The sequence below is a fragment of the Ovis aries genome, chromosome 17, assembly GCF_016772045.2.
Source record: "Ovis aries strain OAR_USU_Benz2616 breed Rambouillet chromosome 17, ARS-UI_Ramb_v3.0, whole genome shotgun sequence".
Taxonomy (NCBI): domain Eukaryota; kingdom Metazoa; phylum Chordata; class Mammalia; order Artiodactyla; family Bovidae; genus Ovis; species Ovis aries.
This window is the reverse complement of record NC_056070.1, coordinates 4,715,250-4,739,314: the sequence shown is the minus strand read 5'-3', so window position 1 is coordinate 4,739,314 and position 24,065 is coordinate 4,715,250. Positions and strand designations below refer to the sequence as shown.

General features: G+C 44.0%; 1 long non-coding RNA gene across 1 annotated transcript; it reads right to left on the bottom strand.

Moving 5' to 3' along the window:
• Positions 1–1,791: 1,791 nt before the first annotated feature.
• Positions 1,792–24,051, bottom strand: LOC114118833 (uncharacterized). The gene is made up of 4 exons (XR_003591973.3): positions 23,993–24,051; positions 14,792–14,902; positions 14,106–14,427; positions 1,792–2,052 (listed from the first exon to the last, which is right to left on the bottom strand). It is a non-coding gene; the product is annotated as an uncharacterized LOC114118833 (long non-coding RNA).
• Positions 24,052–24,065: the final 14 nt, after the last annotated feature.

Genomic DNA, 24,065 nt, shown 5'->3' with positions numbered 1-24,065 from the left:
ATAAGAAACCTACCGCATTAGGTTTCTGGGATTTAGCCAAGTCAGTCCCAATACCCTTTTTAAAATATCATGAAATTTCTATAATCTCTTATACATAATAAAATAGTTTTTAAAACTTAGGAAATAAATAAATAAGAGGTTATAGCCAAAGTTTTATTTTAAAAACCAAATGACATTCTCTTTTTCTGTATAAAATTTGTAACCATATGATTTAAAACTTCTTCCCTTTTAAATATTAGGAAGAGGATGAATAGCAAGGGGATATAGCGCATCGCTTTCAGTAAAGAGAGCTGGATATTTAAAACCATGATAAGAGGAGAAATAAGTTTTTGTAAATCTCAAATTGAATTATTGGCTGTGTACCAGTCATTTATCACAAAATGCTTAGCCAACTTTACTCCCCTAAAGTGCTATTGGGCAAAAATGAAAGAGTGCCTTTCACGATATCTTCATAATGAATATCAAAGAGTAAATACTCTGTATTTTTTTTTTTTTTCACTCAGCAGAGGAGAACAAAGCATGGAGATGGCCTTGCTCTTCCCTTGACTTTATTTGTGGGAATATTTGGTTTGTGCGTCATATCACTCAGTAACTTAAGACCTTGTTCAGGTTACTTAACTTTTGTAAATGCTCAGTTTCACCATATGAGAAATGGTAATAATAGTGGTGATGATAGTGAGAATTAAATTAGATATTCTTTATCTAATCAGTGGGCTTCCCTGGTGGTTTACTGGTAAAGAAATCGTCTGCCAATGCAGGATCTCTGAGCTGGAAAGATCCCCTGCAGAAAGAAATGATAACCCACTCCAGTATTCTTACCTGGGAAATCCCATGAACAGAGGAGCCTAGTGGGTTAGTCCATGGGGTCACAGGAGTCAGACATAACTTAGCGACTAGACAACACCACTATCTAATCGGTGAGTGTGCAATAAGTGTTATTGCACCACCATCATCAGAATCACTCCTGTCTTCCTCTGCTTCCCTCTTTTTCAATTTTTTATTGTAAAATCAAACCTATAGAAACCCCTTATATAAATGCAGAGTTTTATTGAGTCCTTATAAGGTGAACCCCATGTGCCCAAAAGCACTGACCTCCCAGACCCCTCTCTGTGGCCCTGTGCCGGCCTCAGGGGTCTCCTTTCCCTGGAAAGTAACCACCATGCTGACTTTTATGATAATCACCTCCTTGTTTCTTGGTGGTTCTATCAACCAAATACTCAGACACACTGTGCCTCCGTCTATGCCCCTATGCCTCCCTCCTTACTCTTCCTCTTTCTATCTTTTGAGTTTAATCTACAAGCCCCCCTCTGTTCCTTTTGATATTGAGCAGGGTTCTTGGTCTCCTTAAGCAATAGAAGTTGATCAGAGGGCAGACGAGGAATTCAGGCCAGTCTTTATTGCTGTGCCTGCTGCAGCAGAAAGGGAATAAAAACAAGCAACAGGTTCCCTTGCCCACCGGCCTCCTGAGGGGAGTCGCGGTGGTACCTTATATGGTGTGAGGATGGGAGTGGGTCCAGGGCTCAGACTGGGGAGGGGGCTTAGGGAGTGTGTCCACTGCCTCAGTGTTGTGTACCGGGGGCCTGCACGATATCCTGCTTTTGCTCCCACGGCAGCTGGGTGTTTTGGCCTTTTTGTATCTTGTCTCAGCTCTGCACACATGCTGGCTATTTCTAGTCCCTTAAAGTTTCTCTGTATTTTGTTACTCAAGGAGAGGTTTGTCCAGGTATAAGCACTGCAGCAAAGGGTCCCAGGTCCCAGCCTGTCTCACTTTCTTTTCAATTGATCTGTTAATGAACCTGGGGGGTTTGGCCTACAGAGCCCCTCAGAGTCTGTATTTCCCTAACTAGATTCATGGGACAATTCAATATCTCCCCTACCTTCTGACGTCTTGCTCATTGGTCCTGGGTTGGAGGTTGGATCAGATGGTGTTCACTCCCTTCTGCGGGACCCCAGGTGGTGGTGACGTCTTTCTTCACAAGGCTGGTTGTCCCTCTCTTTATGGGGTAACTTGCTGTTGCTACTGAACATCCAGCTCCATTAATTCACTGGGATCTGCAGATTGGTGATATTCTAATTTCATCATTCATTTCTCATTAATAAGTTGGATAGTTTTGTAAAGGGGGGCTCCCCTTCATATTATGCTTGCTTCCTCGCTGGCACCATCCACATAGCAAAAACTAACTTCTCTTTGCTTTAATCATCAGTTTTTGAGAAAATGAATTTCTTCCTGTGATGAATGGTTTTAAAACATGGTTGTGAATTCTCTGGCACTTCCAAGTTTAACACGTAGGATCTGTGTCCCCTCCCATTGAATCTGGGAGGGATGTGACCACTTCAAACAACAGGGTACGGAGATTTCATGGTGTGGCTCCCATGCCTGAGGCCTATAAGATCGTGCGGTTTCTGCCTTGCTTCTTAGACTGCATGCTCTCGGGGCCCTGAGCTGCCTTATGCCAAATGCAGCCACTCTGAGGCCTGTTACAGGCGCTCCGGGATGACCCCAGCTAAGCACAGGCTTGGATTCAGGGTAACCCAGGCCCAGACATACAAGCAAAGTAGCCTCCAGATAATTTCGGCCCCAGCCATTTCGTTTTCACAGACGCGGTCCCAAGCTTCATGGAGCCGTAGCCCCCAGACCCTGTTGAAGGGGGACTGAAGCGTAGACTACACAATGTAACACAACTGTTGTCGACTTTACTAAGCCTTGGGGGGAGTTTGTTATTCACAACAGTTCATCAGAGCAGTTCCTCATCACCCTCTGAAGGTGGCCAGTGGGAAAGTTTTGATGTCCTTATGAACCCATGGGTTTAAAAATATTTCATAATTTTAGTTGACAGCATTTATTATGCCTTTTTAAATTCTTTTGTATTTTTGTGAATTAGTTGCTTAGTCCTGTCCGACTCTGTGACCACGTGCACCGTAGCCCACCAGATTTCTCTGTCCATGGGGTCCTCTAGGCAAGAATATTGGAGTGGGTAGCCATTTTCTTCTCCAGGGGATCTCCCCAACCCGGAGACTGAACCCAAGTCTCCTACCTTACAGGCAGATTCTTTACCTTGTGAACCACCAGGGAAGCACAAGAATACGGGAATGGGTTGCCATGGCCTCCTCCAGGGGATCGTCCCAACCCAGGGACCAAACCCGCCTCTCTTATGTCTCCTGCATTGGCAGGCAGGTTCTTTACCAGTAGCGCCACCTGGGAAGCCCTCATTTTATTTTTCAGTTCAGTTCAGTCGCTCAGTCCTGTCAGACTCTTTGCGACCCCATAGACTGCAGCATGCCAGGCCTCCCTGTCCATCACCAATTCCTGGAGTTTACTCAAACCCATATCCATTGAGTCGGTGATGCCATCCAACCATCTCATCCTCTGTCGTCCCCTTCTCCTGCCCTCAATCTTTCCCAGCATCAGAGTCTTTGCAAATGAGTCAGCTCTTCGCCTCAGGTGGCCAAAGGACTGGAGTTTCAGCTTCAACATCAGTCCTTCCAATGAACACTCAGGACTGATCTCCTTTAGAATGGACTGGTTGGATCTCCTTGCAGTCCAAGGGACTCTCAAGAGTCTTCAACAACACAGTTCAAAAGCATCAGTTCTTCTGTGCTCATCTCTCTTTATAGTCCAACTCTCAATCCATACATGACCACTGGAAAAACCATAGCCTCGACTAGATGGACCTTTGATGGCAAAGTAATGTCTCTGCTTTTGAATATGCTATCTAGGTTGGTCATAACTTTCCTTCCAAGGAGTAAGCATCTTTTAATTTCATGGCTGCAATCACCATCTGCAGTGATTTTGGAGCCCAGAAAAATAAAGTCTGACACTGTTTCCCCTGTTTCCCCATCTATTTCCCATGAAGTGATGGGACCAGATGCCATGGTCTTCGTTTTCTGAATGTTGAGCTTTAAGCCAACTTTTCCACTCTCTTTCACTTTCATCAAGAGGCTTTTTAGTTCCTCTTCACTTTCTGCCATAAGGGTGGTGTCATCTGCATATCTGAGGCTATTGATATTTCTCCCGCAATCTTGATTCCAGTATCCGTTATTTGGTCAAAGGTGCCTCTTCAGTTTGGTTTTCTGAGTCCTTTTGACGTGACTCGAGTGGTCTTTGATAGTTTAATCATATTCTGTATGACAAAAGAGTCCAAACTAATACTGTTACCATAATTCAAACATTTTCCCAGGAAACTGATTTCCTTCAGTTGGGAAACAGTATTTCAAGCCACAGTCTGGGTACTGGAAATGTTTACTGCAGCTGGATTGGTTGATTGTTTATAGATTTCTTTCGAGAGATACATTGTTATTGTTGCTCAGTGGCTCAAGTCCCTTCCAACTCTTTGCGATCCCATGGACTGCAGCGCTCCTAGCTTCCCTGTCCTTCACCATCTCCTGGAGTTTGGAGATGGATAGATACATTCATGCATGCATGCTAAGTTGCTTCTGTTGTGTCTGACTCTTTGTGACACTATGTATGAACCATAGCCTGCCAGGCTCCTCTGTCCATGGGGATTCTCCAGGCAAGAATATTGGAGTGGGCTGCTATGCCCTCCTCCAGGAGATAGGTACATACATACATACAATACATACATGGACACATAGATTGATAGAGATAAAATACCTCATAAATTTATACTATCTCAAATTCAAGACTTCAGGGTTTTCACATCATCTCTTCTCTGTTATAATTAAATATCCTTAGACACAACAAAAGAAGAGAAGCAAAAAGCTAAGGAGAAAAGGAAAGATATACCCATTTGAATGCAGAGTTCCAAAGTATAGCAAGGAGAGATAAGAATGCCTTCCTCAGCGATCAGTGCAAAGAAATAGAGGAAAACAACAGAATGGGAAAGACTAGAGATCTCTTCAGGAAATTAGAGATACCAAGGGAACATTTCATGCAAAGATGGGCTTGATAAAGGACAGAAATGGTATGGACCTAACAGAAGCAGAAGATATTAAGAAGAGGTGGCAAGAATACACAGAAGAATACAAAAAAAAAATCTTCATGACCCAGATAATCATGATGGTGTGATCACTCACCTAGAGCCAGACATCCTGGAATGTGAAGTCAGGTGGGCCTTAGAAAGCATCACTACGAACAAAGCTAGTGGAGGTGATGGAATTCCAGTTGAGCTATTTCAAATCCTAAAAGATGATGTTGTGAAAGTGTTGCACTCAATATGCCAGCAAATTTGGAAAACTCAGCAGTGGCCACAGGACTGGAAAAGGTCAGTTTTCATTCCAATCCCAAAGAAAGGCAATGACAAAGAATGCTCAAACTACCACACAATGGCATTCATCTCACACGCTAGTAAAGTAATGCTCAAAATTCTCCAAGCCAGGCTTCAGCAATTGGTGAACTGTGAAATTCCAGATGTTCAAGCTGGATTTAGAAAAGGCAGAGGAACCAGAGATCAAATTGCAGACATCAGCTGGATTATCGAAAAAGCAAGAGAGTTCCAGAAAAACATCTATTTCTGCTTTATTGACTATGCCAAAGCCTTTGACTGTGTGGATCACAACAAACTGGAAAATTCTGAAAGGTGGGAATACCAGACCACCTGACCTGCCTCTTGAGAAATCTGTATGCAGGTCAGGAAGCAACAGTTAGAACTGGACATGGAACAACAGACTGGTTCCAAATAGGAAAAGGAGCACGTCAAGGCTGTATATTGTCACCCTGCTTATTTAACTTATATGCAGAGTACATTATGAGAAATGCTGGGCTGGAAGAAGCACAAGCTGGGATCAAGATTGCCGGGAGAAATATCAATAACCTCAGAGATGCAGATGACACCAACCTTATGGCAGAAAGTGAAGAAGAACTAAAAGCCTCTTGATGAAAGTGAAAGAAGAGAGTGAAAAAGTTGGCTTAAAGCTCAACATTCAGAAAACGAAGATCATGGCATCTGGTCCCATCACTTCATGGGAAATAGATGGGGAAACAGTGGAAACAGTGGCTGACTTTAATTTTTTGGGGGAGGGGGCTCCAAAATGACTGAAGACGGTGACTGTAGGCATGAAATTAAAAGACGCTTACTCCTTGGAAGAAAAGCTATGACCAACCTAGACAGCATATTGAAAAGCAGAGACGTTACTTTGCCAGCATAGGTCCAGGTCCGTCTAGTCAAGGCTATGGTTTTTCCAGTGGTCATGTATGGATGTGAGAGTTGGACTATAAAGAAAGCTGAGTGCAGAAGAATTGATGCTTTTGAACTGTGGTCTTGAGAGTCCCTTGGACTGCAAGGAGATCCAACCAGTCCATCCTAAAGGAAATCAGTCCTGGGTGTTCATTGGAAGGACTGATGTTGAAGCTGAAACTCCAGTTCTTTGGCCACCTGATGCGAAGAGCTGACTCATTTGAAAAGACCCTGATGCTGGGAGGGATTGGGGGCAGGAGGAGAAGGGGACAACAGAGGATGAGATGGTTGAATGGCATCACTGACTCAATGGACACGAGTTTGAGTAAACTCTGGGAGTTGGTGATGGACAGGGAGGCCTGGCGTGCTGCAGTCCATGGGGTCGCAAGGAGTCTGACAAGACTGAGTGACTGAACTGAACTGAAACACAACAATCCTGGTTTTCAAGGGATGATAGAATTAGTATACCGTAACATTCATTTGCTTTAGGCCACATTAGATGCACAACAGTCTTGGAAACATTATTACCATCACCAATAAAATTATTGAGAATAGTCTAAAATTTTACATACTCTCTATTTGCCTCTATTATTTTTATACTTGTTCTATATTTGGATTGTTTACACTTTCAGCCATGACATACTTTATACTCTTCCTTTTAAACCCTCTCTAAGTCTTAGTTCTATAGGTTTAATCTTTTCCCATCAGTCCATATATCAGTGAATCTCTAATCATTCTGGATTTTTGAAAGTCTTTCTCTAATCAGTTCCTCAGGAAAAGCTCATGGGAACAATATTCTCTGATGTTGATAACAGTCTGTACATTGGACTCAAAAGTTAGTTTTGCTGGATATAAAATCTTTGGGCACATTTTTTCCCCCTGAGTAAAAATATTATTATTTATTTAAATAATAATAAATATACTTATTAATATAAATATATTGTTCCATTTTCTTCCAATGAAAATCTAATTCTTTTCTTTTATAAGCCACTCATTAGTTTTGCATGAACAACAACAAAAGGATATCTTTCTTTGCTTTCTTTTTTTTTAAGTCCAGTAATGTTACTAAAAGAGATGTTGGTGTCAGTTCCATCAATATTCAAGAGATGTGCTATGCTCTTTCAACATATAATTTCAAATCTCTTTTATTTCAGGAAAAGTTTTCTTGAATTGTAATTTTCAGTATTTGTTCTCTTCTTGTGATATTTTTTCTTTAGAAACTCGTGTTCTCTATATGTTGGATCTTCTTTATTTGCATTATTTGTCACTTTCTCTTGAATATTCTGAATGTCTCATTTTCCTTTGATTTTTAAAAATTTCTTCCTTTTCATCATCTATATCTCATAAAGAATTATCTATGGATTTTATTCAGTCTGTTGTTTCTTGGAGTTTATTCTTCACTTCTGAAATGATATTTTTCTTTTATTTCTAATTCTTTCTAAATTCCATCACCTCATTTCTGAGTTTGGTGAATTCTGATTCGTATTGTTCTTTTAGGTCTTTTATAATTTTCTTCCCTTAAGTATTATGTGAAGTAAAATTTTCATAGCATATAATCTATTTATCTAAAGTGTAGAGTTTATTGGCTTTACTATATCCACAGAAATGTGCAACCACCACAATCTAGAACACTTGATTATTCCAGAAAGAGACTGTATACCCATGGTCAATCACTCCCCATTTTCTTCTAGCTCCTGAGGCAACAACTCTACTACTGTCTGGCTTTATAGATTTGCATGTTCCGGGCATTTCATACTGTGGAAATCATTGACTATGTCGTCTTTAGTGTCTGGCTTTGTCACTTAGCATATGTTCACCCAAGTTGCAGCAAGTATCAGTGCTTTATTCCTCTTTATGGCCAAATAATACTCCATTGTGTGGGCATACCACGATTTATTTATCCATTCATCAACTGATTGTCATTTACGCTGTTTCCACCTTTGGGCTCCTGTCAGCAATGCTGATGCGAATACCCACATTCAAGTTTTTGTATGGGCCCGTGTTTTCATTTCTCTTGGGTGAACACCTGAAAGTAGGAATTCTGGGTCATATGGTGACTGTATGTTTAACCTCTTGAGGCACTGCTTAACTATTTTCCAAAGTGGCTCCACCATTTGGTGGTGCCAGCAGCAGCATATGAAGTTTCCAGTTTCTCCAGATCCTCGCCAACAATTAGCATTATCTGTCTTTTTGATTATAGCCATCCCAATGACTGTGAAGTGACTTTTCATTGAGGTTTCGATTTGCATTTCCCTGATGTCTAATCATGTTTTCATGTGCTTCTTGACTATCTCTGTATTTTCTTTGGAGGAATGTTTATTCAGTGTTATTTTCTTAATGTCTTTTAGCTCATTTTGAAAGAGAAAGTTATAACTCTGATCATTCCTGTGAACCTTTTTCTGGCTACCTTTCAATGTTTGTATATTGTTATTCTGAATTTGGTCTTTGTTTCCCCCTTAAAAACTTCATATCGAATTTGACTTTGTTCCTCTTTTGCTCATTTTTAGAAAAAAATTAATTTTTCTTAACTTAAGAAGGAGGTAGGGTCGCTTTTCCGTCTTCACAGAACTCCCTCTTGCTTTTGGGACGTGTGTGTGTGTGACTTGCATTCTGAGAATTCTTGGCTCTGCTCCCTTTCATCACTTTCACCAGGACTTTCTCACTCCTTGTCTTTGTTGTCCAGGTCCTGTTCCGCTTTGCCTGCACGGTTTCTCCTCCACGTGGAGCTCTGTGTCTCAAGGGGGCTCCGGCTGGACTGTTCGGTCATTCGTGCCTGAGCTTACAGTGGCCCTCTTAGATCCACCTGCCGTCGGGCTGGACAGACCCCCTCTGGTTCCATCTGCCCCTCTCAGACTGCTCCATCGTGCCACCTGGTGAACACCTGGTGATCTGGGGATTCTCCTGTTCAAAGGTCTCTCAGTGTTTTGCCCTCTTGTAGTTTGGAGTTTGTCATAATGGTTTAAATTCCTGACTTCCCTGGTGGCTCAGATGGTAAAGCGTCTGTCTACAATGTGGGAGACCTGGGTTCGATCCCTGGGTCGGGAAGTTCCCTGGAGAAGGAAAAGGCAACCCACTCCAGTACTCTTGCCTAGAAAATCCCATGGACGGAGGAGCCTGGTGTCCATGGGGTCGCAAAGAGTCGGACACGACTGAACGACTTAACTTTCACTGTGAAGGTTGTTCCTGGGTTTTTGGTTTTGCTACTTATTGCCCTTTCTGCTTTCATGGGGGAATTCGGTGTAATTAAAAACCTATGCTATCACCATACTGCCTTTCAGACCATTTCACTGACAATGAAGTTTAATTTGCCTTTCGGTGTGCTATTTGATTCATCTGCATCGATGGATTCAGGTCAAGGCTGGTAATCATATTGGGGATTATTAGTTACTTCCAATGGTGTATGTTCTTCCTCACTGTGATTAATTAGAGCTGAACGCTATGGGAGCGCGGGGTTCTTTCAAATCCCATTCAGCAATCAGCCATCCTCAGCGATTCAGCAAGTTAGCCTAAGGCCTCTGATCAAGAGCCGAGTGGCACCAGGTCAAGCTGTGGCTCATCTCTCCTGGCCCTTTGCATGTCTACTCTGCATCTTGCAAATTGCATCTACTGAAAACTTACTATGGGCACGCTTTTTGAAACTTTCAGGATGCCCCCTCTGCTGCTGCTGCTGCTAAGTTGCTTCAGTCATGTCCGACTCTGTGCGACCCCAGAGACGGCAGCCCACCAGGCTCCCCCGTCCCTGGGATTCTCCAGGCAAGAACACTGGAGTGGGTTGCCATTTCCTTCTCCAGTGCATGAAAGTGAAAAGTGAAAATGAAGTCGCTCAGTCGTGTCCGACTCCTAGCGACCCCATGGACTGCAGCCCACCAGGCTCCTCCGTCCATGGGATTTTCCAGGCAAGAGTACTGGAGTGGGTTGCCATTGCCTTCTCCATGCCCCCTTTAATCCCACATATGAAATGTCTAGGATCCCATGAACTCTGAACTCACAAATTTGCAGCCTGTAGAGCAAGAATAGCCCCAGTCTAGACTAATCTACTCAGATCATGCTGTTCTTAAAATCACTCCCTCAACAGGCACTTATCAAGTGCCAAGTATGCACCAGGCAAACCCACCATGCTGAATGCTCAGAAAGCAAAGATAAATTGATCCTGCTCTCTCCCCTCCAGGGACAGGAGAGAATGATACACAAATATTAATTGTGGTGTAGGGAAAAAATTGCTAGCATAGAAGCGTGGATTATATGATATGCTTGAGGGGCAGTACAAAGAAAGAAGCCTCTGTCAGTAGGAATTCCTATGTCAGAAATAAAACTGTATGTTTTCTATGACTTAACATACAAAATGCATGTATTTGGCAAAGGTGAGAATGGAATGCTCAGCTATGAAAACAGTTTTTACATTAGCAGAAGGATAATGGTTATTGTGTTATTACTTTTCAATAATGATGTTATTCTGTACATATGTACACAGACACACACACGAATGCCCGCAGACATAGGATCCTCACTATTTTTCTGATGCATTTTCACATAAGCAAAGCTCTTGGCACAGCGAGCAGACACCATGAGGATTTTTATTCGCTTTCCCTCCTCGTATGTGCTAGTGTGGGATTTCAAACTGTCACCAGCATGATGATTTTCAAAAGAGAAAATTAGGGGAAAGTGATTAGGAAAATGATTGTGGCATAAATCCCAGACACATCATTTTGAGGCAGAAACTAAAGCAGGGAAAAGCCAAGTAGGTGTTTCCAGAACCATAATGAGACTTTCAGCAAGTGGCAGGAGCATCTTTGCTAATTGAGAGACACTCAGGGAACAGCCCACATGGGCGGTGGGGCAGCAGCCGGCGATTCACAGGCCCTTTGCCGTGGGGGGCAGGAAGATGATAAATGTAACTGCCCAGAAGTCCACCAAGGACAAGGATGCGCCATACACATAGGGTGGAGCATGGGATTTTTAACATGGGTGGAAGTGAAGCTGTGCTTCAGAGGAAGTAGCCCATTTGCCCTCTTCATGCAGACAGAATAAGAGTGTGAGCTGTGTAAGAAAGGGAGAGACATTCGCTTAATCTTGGACTTAATCTCAGAAGACTGCCAGCCAGCGCGTGAGCAGAGAGATCTGCCTCTGGTCCTTGTAGCATCACCAAAAGTGCCCTAAAGCCTGGCTCCTAACTCCCATCACCTGCCCCCATTTCCAGCTGTGTCAGGACACAGAGTCTTACATCTGAGCAGCGCCAGGAGCTGCAGGGAACTCCCTCCCTCCCTAGCTGGACTACATCTGAAAACCATAAACGAAACTCTAGGAGCCTCCTGAGTCTGAAACTCTCCAAACCCTGCTCTGCTGGCATATGCCCCACCCCTCCCTAAACTTCGAGATGAGGGATTGCAGATGACTCGGGATTCTCAGGTGGCTGCCAGAGAGCATGGTGTCCATTTGGCCTCACGCTTTCCAGATGACAGACGCAGAATTGCTGTGGGTCTAAAAAACAGAATTCTCCTCAAATTCTATTTAATATGTCTTGAGGGAACTTTTTAAGTTTTGTAAAAATGGTTTTGTGGGGGAAGTATGTAATTTCCTCAGTTCTGTCTTGCCGCAGCAAAGATTTGAAGCAGCAGACCAGTGTTACAGCTCAGATCTTTATTCGGCAAACAAAGGATAGAACACCCTAGAGGCGTGAGGGCGGGCCAGCCCCAGAGGAGAGGCCCCAGCCCAGCCTGGCTTCCTCCTTTTACACGTCTGTCTCCTCCCCGCCTTGAGCCTGCCCTGTGCAAACTGAGCTGGCCAAGAAGGGGGCGTGTTTGTTTCACTGACGTTCTCACCTCAGTCCGTGGATTGTCCTTTGTTCCATTTTTGAGGGCTTTTCTCTTTCTTTGTCTTTTAGCCATCAGCATTTTGGACTCCTTTTTCCTATTTTAACTACCTAACAGATTCAACAGGAGAAAGAAGGAAGGGACGTTTTCAAAGGAGGCAACTTTCTTCCGTTACTTTATTGAATTTTTAAGAGGTGTTCCCGTCCCCAGCCTGAATTCAGTGACAGACATGTAGCAAGTGCTTAACATCAGAGACCCTGAGTCTGAGTTATTAGGAAGGAGCGTCTGGGGAGTAAAGTTGGAAGAATGCTGGTGGTGGGTGGGGAGGTGTGGAGGAGGGCGATGAGGGTGAGAGCAAGCCCTGAACCCACAGTGCCGGGGAGGACAGAGCCTCCTCAGGGAGGAAGGCGTGGGTCCCGCCCTGCACTCCACGGACTGGCAGCATCTCCTCGGGAACAGCCCAGGATCCAGTTCCAGCCAAGAATACAGAAAAAGCCTGGTGCCAGTTGCAAGGGAAAAAGCGCCGAACAGTCTCATCAGCACCAGCATCTTTCCCATCACCCTCAGAACTGCTTTCCAGGCTTTATTTCATTTCCTGCTCTGGTCATTTGCAGCCCTAATCTGAACACGGATGCCTGCCCCAGGCCCATGGGTTCTGGTTGGTCGGTGGCTGGCAGCTTATCGAAAAGGACAGAAGGCTTCTGTGACTCAGACGGCTAAGTGCCTCTTCTCTTCAACAAAAGGATTTGGTAGCAGAAATGCTCGTTTCTCTCTTATCTTCTACAGACAGTGATATACATGCTCCTCTTTCCAAGTTCTAAGGATTACCATATTGGGACTGTTGTCTTGACAATGAAATGTTAAATGTGCCGCAAAATATCTGAGGTGAACTGTATGAAAGAGTGTGCTACACTTACTATCTGATAAATTTTAAAAATGTCTGAACGTATACGGAATGAAAAGAATACGGTCCAGTCATCTTTAGTGCTGAACCTTTCTCTTATCCCTGAAAGGTTTCATCAAAACTCCTTTTATAGGTTTTTACAAGTTTCCTTGGTGCTGGCTCAGATGGTAAAGAGTCTGCCTACAATGCAGGGCACAAAAGAGACGTGGGTTTGATCCCTGGGTTGGGAAGATCCCCTGGGTGCATGGCGACCCATTCCAGGATTCTTGCCTGGAGAATCCCCATAGACAGAGGAGGCTAGAGAGCTGCAGTCCATGGCGTCACACAGAGTCAGACACGACTGAGGCACTGACTCTTTGTACTTTGATGACAAGAAAGAGCTCTGACATTAGGTAGGGCTCTGAGCTCAAGTCTGGCTCTGCTGCATGTACTCACTGGGATCTGGGGTGAGCTATGGGATCGCTTTGTGCCAGACTTCCTCATGAGTGCTCTGAGCAGAGGGCTGCTGGGATGACCGCCTGAGACAAAGCCAGGGAAGAAGGCTAGTCGGGTGCCCGGGAAACCCTCAGGAGACGTTAGCTGTGATGGCTTAACTGCTCACCCTTTGGGAATACATCTGTAACAGAATCGTATCTGTAGCATGTGAGTACTCTGGCCTCTTTTGAGTCAGTTTCTGAATTTTACAAACCAACGAATGCAGAGTTTAGGAGACATGAACAGGGATCTTTCTTATACCCAACGAATTAAAGGAAGAAACCAGATGATATAAAACAAAGGCAGCCTCTGTTTTCACCCTGAGGGTTGTTTCCTACCACGGGCTGCTGGAACACAGGAAATTCTTTGCTTCCAGCATCTGCAGGAAAGTAATTTGTGCCCATGTTGCCCGGAGTTCAACACATGCACCGTGGGTTCACAGGCCAGGCACTGATGAGCCTTGATGAGTGTCATGTCTAAAATCACAGACATGGGCAACAAGGCTTTCCTAGGAGGCACAGGGCAGAGCCAAGGCTACCGAACTACTGCCCTCCCCGCCCCGGGACCAGCCGGGCTTCAGGAGTCGGGGGTGGGGGGGACGTGGGGATAGGGGGAGGTGGGGAGCACGTGGAGGAGGGCACAGCTAAAAGCCCAGGCTCCAGACTCCTCGGGCGCGACCATAAAATCACAGGGCCTAGACAGAAGTCAGTGAAGAGTCTTGATAAACGCATTGGTAATCAGCTTTTTAAAATGATGATAAAACATGCATAACGCATAATTTACCGTGTTAGCCATTTGCCGGTGTGCAGGCCCACGTCCACTCACATTGTTGTGCCATCCATCTCCAGAAAGGCACATTTTTGTTGAGGCTGTTGAAGACAGGGAATCGAGGATGAAGTTTTATTAAACAAAACGTCGTAAATCCACGTAACGCGTGTCCATACAACTAGGAGAAGCAAGGTCTAACAGGAATTGGAGGGGGGCCTGCTGAGTGGAAAGCAAGCCGCCAGCTGAGCTCCAAGAAACAGACTTCTGCTGGCCCTCTGCAGCAGGCGCTCCTCACTGGGCAGCTCCTGCTGGCTTTGTTCCGTTACGGCTGTGGTCACTTTGGACAGAATGGAGGGGAAATGAGTTTGCTTTTGCTTCTGACACCTTGTCACGTCCTGCATCCCTCACCCCCTCCCTTCTTGCTCCTGACTCCAAGACGTGGTCCCCTCGGCCACTCCTCCTGCTCCAGAGTGAAGCCTGGAAGCCTCTAGTAACCACGGCCCTCCCCATTCTCACAGCACCCTCCCAGCCGTCCCTGGCCCCAGCCCTGGCTCTTCCCTGGGTGGCAGAGGTCAAGACGTCTGTTTCCCCCTCCATAAAGTGGGAATAGGGCCTGCCTCCCAGAGTGCAGGAGGCTGAAATACAAGACCTGCACCCAGCGCCTGGGCTAGGTGCTCCAGACACACCCCGACCCGGCTGACCCATCATCTATGCTGTGGCAGGCTGCCATTCACATTTCTTCTTTCTCTTTCTTCTTTCTGTTAAAAAATTGCTGACTCAATGCATTGGGCCAATGCTGTGCACTCTTTGAACTACAACGAGAAAAGGAACATAGAAAAAAATGGAACAAGTAAGCAAAGAAATACACACAGAGCGGCTCACACAGTAGGTGTGCAGACGCACATTAAGCCTACAGTCTCAGCTCCGGGTGACAGAGCGGCTCACACAGTAGGCGTGCAGCCGCACATTAAGCCTACAGTCTCAGCTCCGAGTGACAGAGCGGCTCACACAGTAGGTGTGCAGCCGCACATTAAGCCTACAGTCTCAGCTCCGAGTGACAAACGGTGGGGAGGCGAGGGCTGCGAGCTTCCCTAGAGGGAGCTGTTTCCTTCCGAGTGAGAGGGAGATGGTAGGTGAAGAGTGTGTAGGATTTGGGCAGATGGGCTGGGAGAGCAAAGCGTGGTCTTCAGAAACCAAAGACCCCCACCTCTGCTCGGTGCTGGCTCCTCTCCTGTGCGCCTGGCCCTGAGAGAGGATTAGCAAAAGAGCGGGCTTCACTCATAGACGGGAGAGCGCTTCCGTGACCTCAGGCTGTGGCAGGGAAAGGTGAAAATGACTGGCTGCTATTTGGATGAAGTGTCAGAATGATCTGAACGAGGGTCGACTTGAGAAGAATCTGGAGTACTGGATAAGAACAGGGACAGGATTGGGGCCCAGCCCGATCACACACGTGCTGTGTGATCTCCTACTTAGCCACTCCGAACCTCAGTCTCCTCATCTGTAAAATGGAGTTGAACTTCATAGGGTTATTTGGGAATCAAATGAGATGAAGCATATGACAGTGTCTGACATACAGTCAGTGCTTGATAAATCTCAACTATAATCATTTAAGAAGCATAAGAGAGAAAACACGAACAATTTGATCAGTAAATGGTGATCAATCAATGTAATTTTCCTCATGCTCAAATCACTCATGAAAGTTTTAAAATAAAGACAGCAAATCAGACCCTGAGGATCTGTTTTTGACCACAAGTACCATACATTTTTCATGCTACTGATGTTCTTTAGGATTAGTTTACATTTTGAGGGTCCAATCTTCTCATGTAGCTCAGAAAAAGCAGTAAAATATGCCTCTTTTCCTTTGTATCTCCAGTCTTTCTCCTTGGCCTTTTCTAAGCTTTTGCTTTGAGAATTCGCACATACATCCTACACTGCATCACAGTAGAAAAGCCTTACAAAGATCAGGGCCTTACTCAGTGTCAGGACACTGGGCAGCAGTCAACCTGGTGTCTGCATATTTGAATTCTGAAAGTTTGAAAAACAGTTGCAAAACTTCTGTGAGAGATCTATGAAAACTCTAGGCAAAATAGAACTTTGAAGAACAGTGAAAATGATATTCTAGTTTTAATCTGAGCATCTTTAAACTGTCACATTTTAAAGCTGTAAATGACAGAAAACTGAAATCAGGTTGCTTTCTAAGATAAAGGGAGTTTACTGATTCAGTAGTAATTGGAAATCTAGAGATACTGATTTCAGGGGAGGTTTGATCCAGCAGCTCAAAAGATGCCACCTAAGGCCAGGTTTCTCTCCTCCCCATTCTGCCTTCTACGGTGTTGGCATTATCCTCAGGCTCCATGAAAGTGAAAGTGAAGTTGCTCAGTCATGTCCAACTCTTTGGGACCCCATGGACTGCAGCTTACCAGGCTCCTCTGTCAATGGGATTTTCCAGGCAAGAATACTGGAGTGGGTTGACATTTCCTTCTCCAGGAGATCTTCCTGACCCAGGGATTGAACCCAGGTCTCCTGCATTGTAGGCAGATGCTTTACCATCTGAGCCACCAGGGAAATCCGGCCCCAAAGGCAGCTCCAAGGTCTCCCTTAATGGAACATAGCTGCAGCAGCTCCCAAAGTCACATTCTCATACCATACTATCCACAGCAAAAGATAGTCTCTTCTCCCAGAACTGCTACAAGAAAAAAGGCTTATTTTCCCCCGAAGCCTCAGCCAATATCTTCTCCTGGCTCACTGGCTGTGATTAGCTTAGAGCCAATCCAGGTGACTTGGGGGCATGAGTGGTACGCCCCCCAAGTCATGGTTTAAGATTATAGGGCCCACTCCTGGAATTTAGTTTCGATCCCACCCAAGTCAAGTTTCCTCTGGAAATTTAAGGATCTATTGCCAAGCTGGGGGAATAAACGCTGGGGAGCAAATAACCAGTGTGCACTATACTGCATTTTTAAGAGGGAGCTCTGGATTCACACAATTTGTGGTTACAGATCTGTATACTATACTCAAAGGCAAGGGACTTCCCTGGTGGTCCAGTGGTTAAGATGCCAGGCTTCCCATGCAGGAGACATGAGTTCAGTCCCTGGTTGGGGAACTAAGATCCCACATGCCCCGTGGCAAAAATAATAATAATAAATAAAAATAAATAAAACAAGGGCAAGGGAAATGTCTGTCTCTCAGCTGACTTGCCCTTTCAATAGACTACAATAACCAGGAAGGCTTTTAGTGCTTGGCAGTGTTGTACCTTGATTCTGTCCTGGAAGGCAGGAGGTGAGTGTGGCATTTACAAATAAGTAACCAGAGGCCAAGGTCAAATGAATGGAGGGCCTAATGAGTTCCCTAAACAAAGAAATCTGTCCGCTGCCTTCCTGACCCTGCTCCCCTCTGAGGGTGCTGCTGGCTCTAGTCCAAAGGGCTCTGCCTTCTTTGGCTTCTGTTCACGTTAATGAGATCACCCGATCTCACATGACATTGTCCTCTGTCTAATGCTAATAGACATACTTTTAATGTTTACGTGGATCGTGTGTGTACCTTAAAAGGGAAACAGAGTTTAAGGCTTGGAGTGAAAGATGGTGCTTAGCCTGCCGAGACCAGAGAGGGCTGGAAACGGCAGGAAATGGGACTAGGGGTTGGCGGGGCGCTCACGCAGGCGCAGGCGGAGCAGCTCAAAGCCTCCGCCTCAGCTGCCTACTTTCCCCCTCTCAGCCCACATGGTGATACTCCGAGTGCACCCGGCTTCCAGCCCGGAAACAAGGAGCCAGGATAAGTGGTTTCTATAACGTAATGGGGCCAAATGAATGGTTTCTAACTCCCAAGTTTCAATTATAGTTTAGACATGGTTTCAGTAATAGAATTGAAGGTAACAAGAGATCAACTGGAAGAAAGATGTGGAATCAGATTTTCCAGCGTTCCAAACTGCTCAGGGAAAGGGGCTATTCACTTATTCATCACATATTTTTGTCATCCAACAAATATTTATCCAAGGCCCACTCTGGGCTGGTCTGGGGGTACAGTGGTGAACACGACCCAGCCCACATGGGGTTTATGGGCTAGCCCAGAAGCTGTGAGCAATAGCCAAGTGATTGATTGTGCAGTTCCACTGAGAGTAAGGATTTTCAGTGGAATTGCACATTTAGGCACAGTCAAGAAAGTCTTAGCTGAATTTTGTGGATTCAATGATTAGAAAAATTCTCAATATAGAACACTTTTAAATGCTGGATAAAATGTCAAAAAACTATAGTCTTTTTCATCAGTTTTGTTCAGGTATTATTTACATATAGTGAAATTCACTGATTTTAATTGAACAATTCAGTGAATATAGACCAATGTATGGAGTCACGTAACCAGCACCACAGCCACGATATAGTACATTTCCATCAACCCACAAAAACCCTGTGCCCCTCTATATTCAGTTCTTTCCCCTCTCCCTAAGACCCCTGGCAACCGATCCTCTCGACTGTTTGATCCCATTGATCCTATTACTATAGCTTTGCCTACTCTAGAACTTCATATAATGAAGCCATACAGTATGTAGTTTCTTGTGTTTGTAAGAGGAGGTCATCCGGAGGACCTGGGCAGCTGAAGGTCCCCACCCGCTCCCCTGCCCTTGGAATGTGAGCTCTCCCTGCTTCCCCATTCTAGAAGCTGCCCAAGGACGCAAGCCTGGAGAGAGTGATGTGCGGCTGAGCCCGCTGAGACAGTGTACGTGACCAAACCAAGCTAAGGCCTCTCCATACAGATTGTTAAGAATCTGGCAGACAGGTGTGAAGATGTGCTCATCTGTGGCCGCCCCAGACAAGCCTTGTACGTTTCCTTGGTGATGAAACCTGCCACCTACCAATCTGAAGTGCTCTGCCTCTTTCCTCAGTCTGTCCCTGCCCTCTGTGCACAGGAGCCACGTTCAGATTTCAGAATAAAGCAGGTCCACAGTATTTGAATTCTTCCTCTCTGTGCCACACTCTGGAGATTTCTCCATGCTGTTGCGCATGTCAGGAGTCTGCTCCTTTCTACTAATGAGCAAGCAGTGGTCCACTGAATGGATATACCACAAACTGTTCTATTAATTCAACTGTTGATTGATACTTGAGTTCTTCCTAGTTTTTGGCTGTTAGGAATAAGTGAATGTAAATATTCACCTGTAAGTCTTTGAGTAAACATATATTTTCACTTTTCTTGGGTGAATATTTAGGAACGGAATGGTTGGCTCATTTGGCATCATAAGCAGAATTCTAAGGAAGACTCCCAGTGACCTCATCCTTGCTAATTCCCTCCCCTTTAATGTCAGTGGAACCTGTGAATAAGATGAGCTATTGCCTCCATGACTGCCTCCCTTACCTGGGAAAGGGAGATTATCCCGGTGGGTCTAATCTAATCATGTGAACCTTTTAAAAACTTTTAGACAAAAAAGAAAATCAGAGAGTTGTAAGCACAGGGGCGATTCGATGTGTCCTTGCTGACTTGAAGATAGAAGGAAGATGGACAGCCTCAAGGAGCCAAGAGAAGCCATCAGCTGACAGCCAGCAGAGAAGCCGGGACCTCTGCCCTGCGCCCACAGGGACCGCACTGCTCCCACACCTCTGAGCTTGCAAGCAGAGTTCATCCTAGGACGTCCAGAAGAGGACCATATGGGCGAATATCTGACTTCAGTCTCATGATGCCATGAGCGGACAATCCAGGCATACCATCCCAGACTTCCGATCTTTACAACTAATGAGCTGGTAAGAAACGTAGTTCTAAGGCCCTAAATTTGCGGTTTTGTTACAGCAGTGAAAAGCTAGCACATGCAGCGTGTCATGTTTAACTTCTTAAGAAGCTGCTAAATTGATTCCCAGCGTAGCTACACCGTTCTAAGCGCCCACCAGCAACGTCTGAGAGTTCCAGTAGCCCCACATTCTTGGCAATACTTGATATTGTCGGTCTTTCAGCTCTTCTTGTGTAGTGCCATTTCATGGTGGCATTTCAAACTTTGCTTTTCCCTGACGACTAATGATGTTCACATCTTTTCATGTGCTTATTTGTTATCTATATATCTTTTTCAGTGAGATGTCTGTCTAAATGTTTTCCTCATTTTAAAAAATTTGTCTTACTCTTTCAAAGTACTACAGTACTTTGAGTACTTTGGTGGTAAAGTGAAGGGAAGAGAAGGCAGAACTATGAAAAAGCTTGATTGTCAAGGGGAAAGTGAAGGGAAAGCAGGCCTTCACTGAGACAGAAGGAGATGGGGTGTCTGCCAACCTCAGAGTCTCAGTTTGGATGATTGCATCCAGGAGGTAGGAGATAAAAAGCATTGGGCTTAAGTGGAGTGGGAGGCCAGAATTCCTGAAACATATCACAATGGTAATATAACCTACCTGCTTAAGGAGATGTTTCCTACCTCAGCCTTGGCACTGGAAGAAAACTCTGTTCAAAGCACTTCTCACCTTAAGCTTCTACTCAAAAGTGTTTGAGCCTGAAATTTACATCTCCTACATGGACTTGAAAACTTTAAACATAAAATTTAGTTTGAAGTTGTCCCAAGTTGAAAGTGTTCCTACCGCCCCAGCCCACCTTCCTCCCACCCACCCAGCCCACCTAACACAGGACTCAAAGGGACCCCACAGATAAAGTTCCAAGGTATATGAATTCCCAATAAATAAAAATCACTAATAAATAAGGAAATAAGAGTCATAAGAGATAATAAACTGCTGTGTCAAACCTGTAAAGACTAGCAATTCTGGCTGATTGGCATAGAATATTAAAAGTGTGTTTAATATTTTTAAATATTAGATAAGATAATGAAATAAAAGCATAACAAAGAATGAAGCATTCCAAATTGACAGATTGCCTATTAATAGAAAAAAGTGAAAATTATATGACTGCTGATTCCTCAATAGCAACAGTGAAGCCAGGAGACAGTGGAATATCTTCAAAGTGCTGATTGAAAATAGCCATGAACCTAAAATTATATGTCAAATGAAACCATATTTAAAGGACAAAATCAAAAGAAAGACATTATCAAGCCAAGCTGAGATTTCAGTAACAAAACCCCTCACTATGAATGTTCTTAGGGATGTACTTTAAGAGAAAGAAGAATGATCCCAGAAGGGAGTTCTGAGAGGCAGAAGGAATGATGAGAATATAGGTAAAGACTATGGGAAAATACGGGGCTTCCCTGATAGCTCAGCTGGTAAAGAATCTGCCTGCGATGCAGGAGACCCCAGTTCAGTTCCCGGGGTGGGAAGATCCCTTGGCAAAGGAAAAGGCTACCCACTCCAGTATTCTGACCTGGAGAATTCCAATATAGTCCATGGGGTTGCAAAGAGTCGGACATGACTGAGCGCCTTTCATTTTCACTTTCCATGGATAAATATACAAACAATACTGCACATATCGAATAGCAATGTCTAACTGAAGTGTCAAAAATATCCCATAGAGAATTAAAATCATGGGGAAAAAGTAACCTAACAATTGGGAGTCATGTATTTGCTGTAATGGACAGGTTCCTCCACATGCCGGGCCCTGCGCTGTGCATTCTCCAAGTCTTACGTCACTTAATCTTCCCAGCCACCTTACAAGGAAGGTGGTGTTATTAGCCTGTTTTTCAAATGAGAAAACACACATAGCCAGGAAGTATCAGCTGGGACTTAAGCCAAGTCTAGTTGATTCTGAGCCTCTTCTCTCAAGCAGTCTACCACAAAATATCGGCAAGTGTAAAGAAAATACAGACACGTGACATAGGCAAGTGTAAAGCCAAGAATTTCCCTGCATCATCGCTGTCATATGTACAAAGACACACATGCGTAACTTTGAAAGAATTGGGATCACAACTATCTACTGTTTTGCATTACAGTTAATATTACTAAGTAACATAATATTTTAAATATAATCATCTTGCTCTTTATTTTTGGAGAAAAATTTTTAATGGTTCATTGTACAGTGTTTTTTTAACCTCTTTATTATTCAGTTGCTTATTTGTGTCCGACTCTTTAAGACCCCATGGACTGCAGCACGCCAGGCTTCCCTGTCCTTCACCATCTCCCAGAGTTTGTTCAGACTCACGTCCATGGAGTCGATGATGTCATCAACTATCTCTTCCTTTGTCACCTGCTTCTCTTCCTGCCCTCAATCTTTCCCAGCATCAGGGTTTTTTCCAATGAGTCAGCTCTTCACATCAGATGGAGCCTCAGCTTCAGAATCAGCCATTCCAGTGAATATTCAGGGTTGATCTCCTTTAGGATTGACTGGTTTGATCTCCTTGCAGTCCAAGGGACTCTCAGGAGTTGTCTCCAGCACCACAAGTTGAAGGCATCAATTTTCCGGCACTCATATTTCTTTAAGGTCCAACTCTCACATCTGAACATGACTACTGGAAAAAATCATAGCTTTGACTAGACGGACCTACGTCAGCAAAGTGACGTCTATGCTTCTTAATACACTTTCTAGGTTTGTCATAGCTTTTCTTCCAAGGAGCAAGCGTCTTTTAATTTCACAGCTGCAGTCAACATCTGCAGTGATTTTGGAGCCCAAGAAAATAAAGTCTATCACTGTTTCCATTTTTTCCTCATTTTTGCCATGAAGTGATGGTATCAGATGCCATGATCTTAGCTTTTTGAACGTTAAGTGTTAAACCAGCTTTTCACTCTCCTTCTTCCACCTCATCAAGAGGCTCCTTAGCTCCTCTTCGCTTTCTGCCATTAGAGTGGTATCAGCTGAATATCTGAGGTTGTTGCTATTTCTCCTGGAAATCTTGGTTACAGTTTGTTATTTATCCAGCCTGGCATTTCCCATGACATACTCTACATATAAGTTAAATAAGCAGGTGACAATATACTGACTCGACATACTCCTTTTTAACACCTTTATCCCTATTCTTCCGTATTCTACAGTATTCACTGTTAATTTTTGTTAGATATGAAGATAATCTGCTTGACACTTTTATTTTCTCAAACTTGAAATGTAGTGAGAGAGAGAAGTGGATGTCTATCCTATTGCTGACTATACATTTTTTGGTTTAGAGCTCTTTTGCAAATAAACATTGCAATCACATGATTCCAAAGTTATGTGCTTCAAAGCAGATTTGGGATACAAAATGTGGATTTCCAAAACATGTAAATTAAATAGTTATTCTTGATGAAAATCTTTGCTTTCTGACAAAAATGACTTGTATGTTTTCTGTCACATAAACTGTTTTCTTAGAATATAGAAATATCACTTCCTTTATGAAAATTAGGCTCATGTGGAACTTTTAATAGAAATGCATTTATGACTTTTAAAGAGGTGTGTTTGTGTGGACACACACGTATATATGCAAATATGTATTTCAGTCTCAGCCCAGAGATTGATTGATGTCATTATATTATTACAATGTATGTAGTAAAATCTCATAAATTCAAATATACCATTGATTTCAAACTTATATTTGAAAAACAGAAGTTAGGGTAAGGAGAAACTAATATAGGGTATGTTTGTTTGTTTCTGCAATCCTATAATGCCTTGCACAAAGCACACCAGCTTGTTTCACTTTACTTTTGAATACCTGCTTATGGTTTGACGAGTATAAATTGCCTATGCCCAAAATTAACAAGGTAGAGTACTAACACTGAACGAACCTCTGAACAAATATGAAGAGTCTCATCCACACGTCTCCTTTTCCGCTCCCAAACCATCACTGAAATAGTTTAATTTTGTAACCATGTGTTTATCGTAACCTGCTATTCACAGAGGCCATCTGCAGTCAATTATTATTCCCAAGAGGTCTCCCCTTGGCGTCACTCTGTGGGCCTCTCCTCCCTTCTACCCGGAGCTGGTTAGTGCTCAGTCTGTGCAAAATAACTTTACAGTATCTTAAGCAGAATAAAGGAAAGTAATCATGCGACAGAGAATGATAGATCTGCTTCTAAAACCAAGCATGAACTCACTTGGTGCGGGCGCAGGGGGAGCTACGCGGTCCGCGGAGTCTGCGTCGCCCATTAACTCCACCCCCACGCAGGC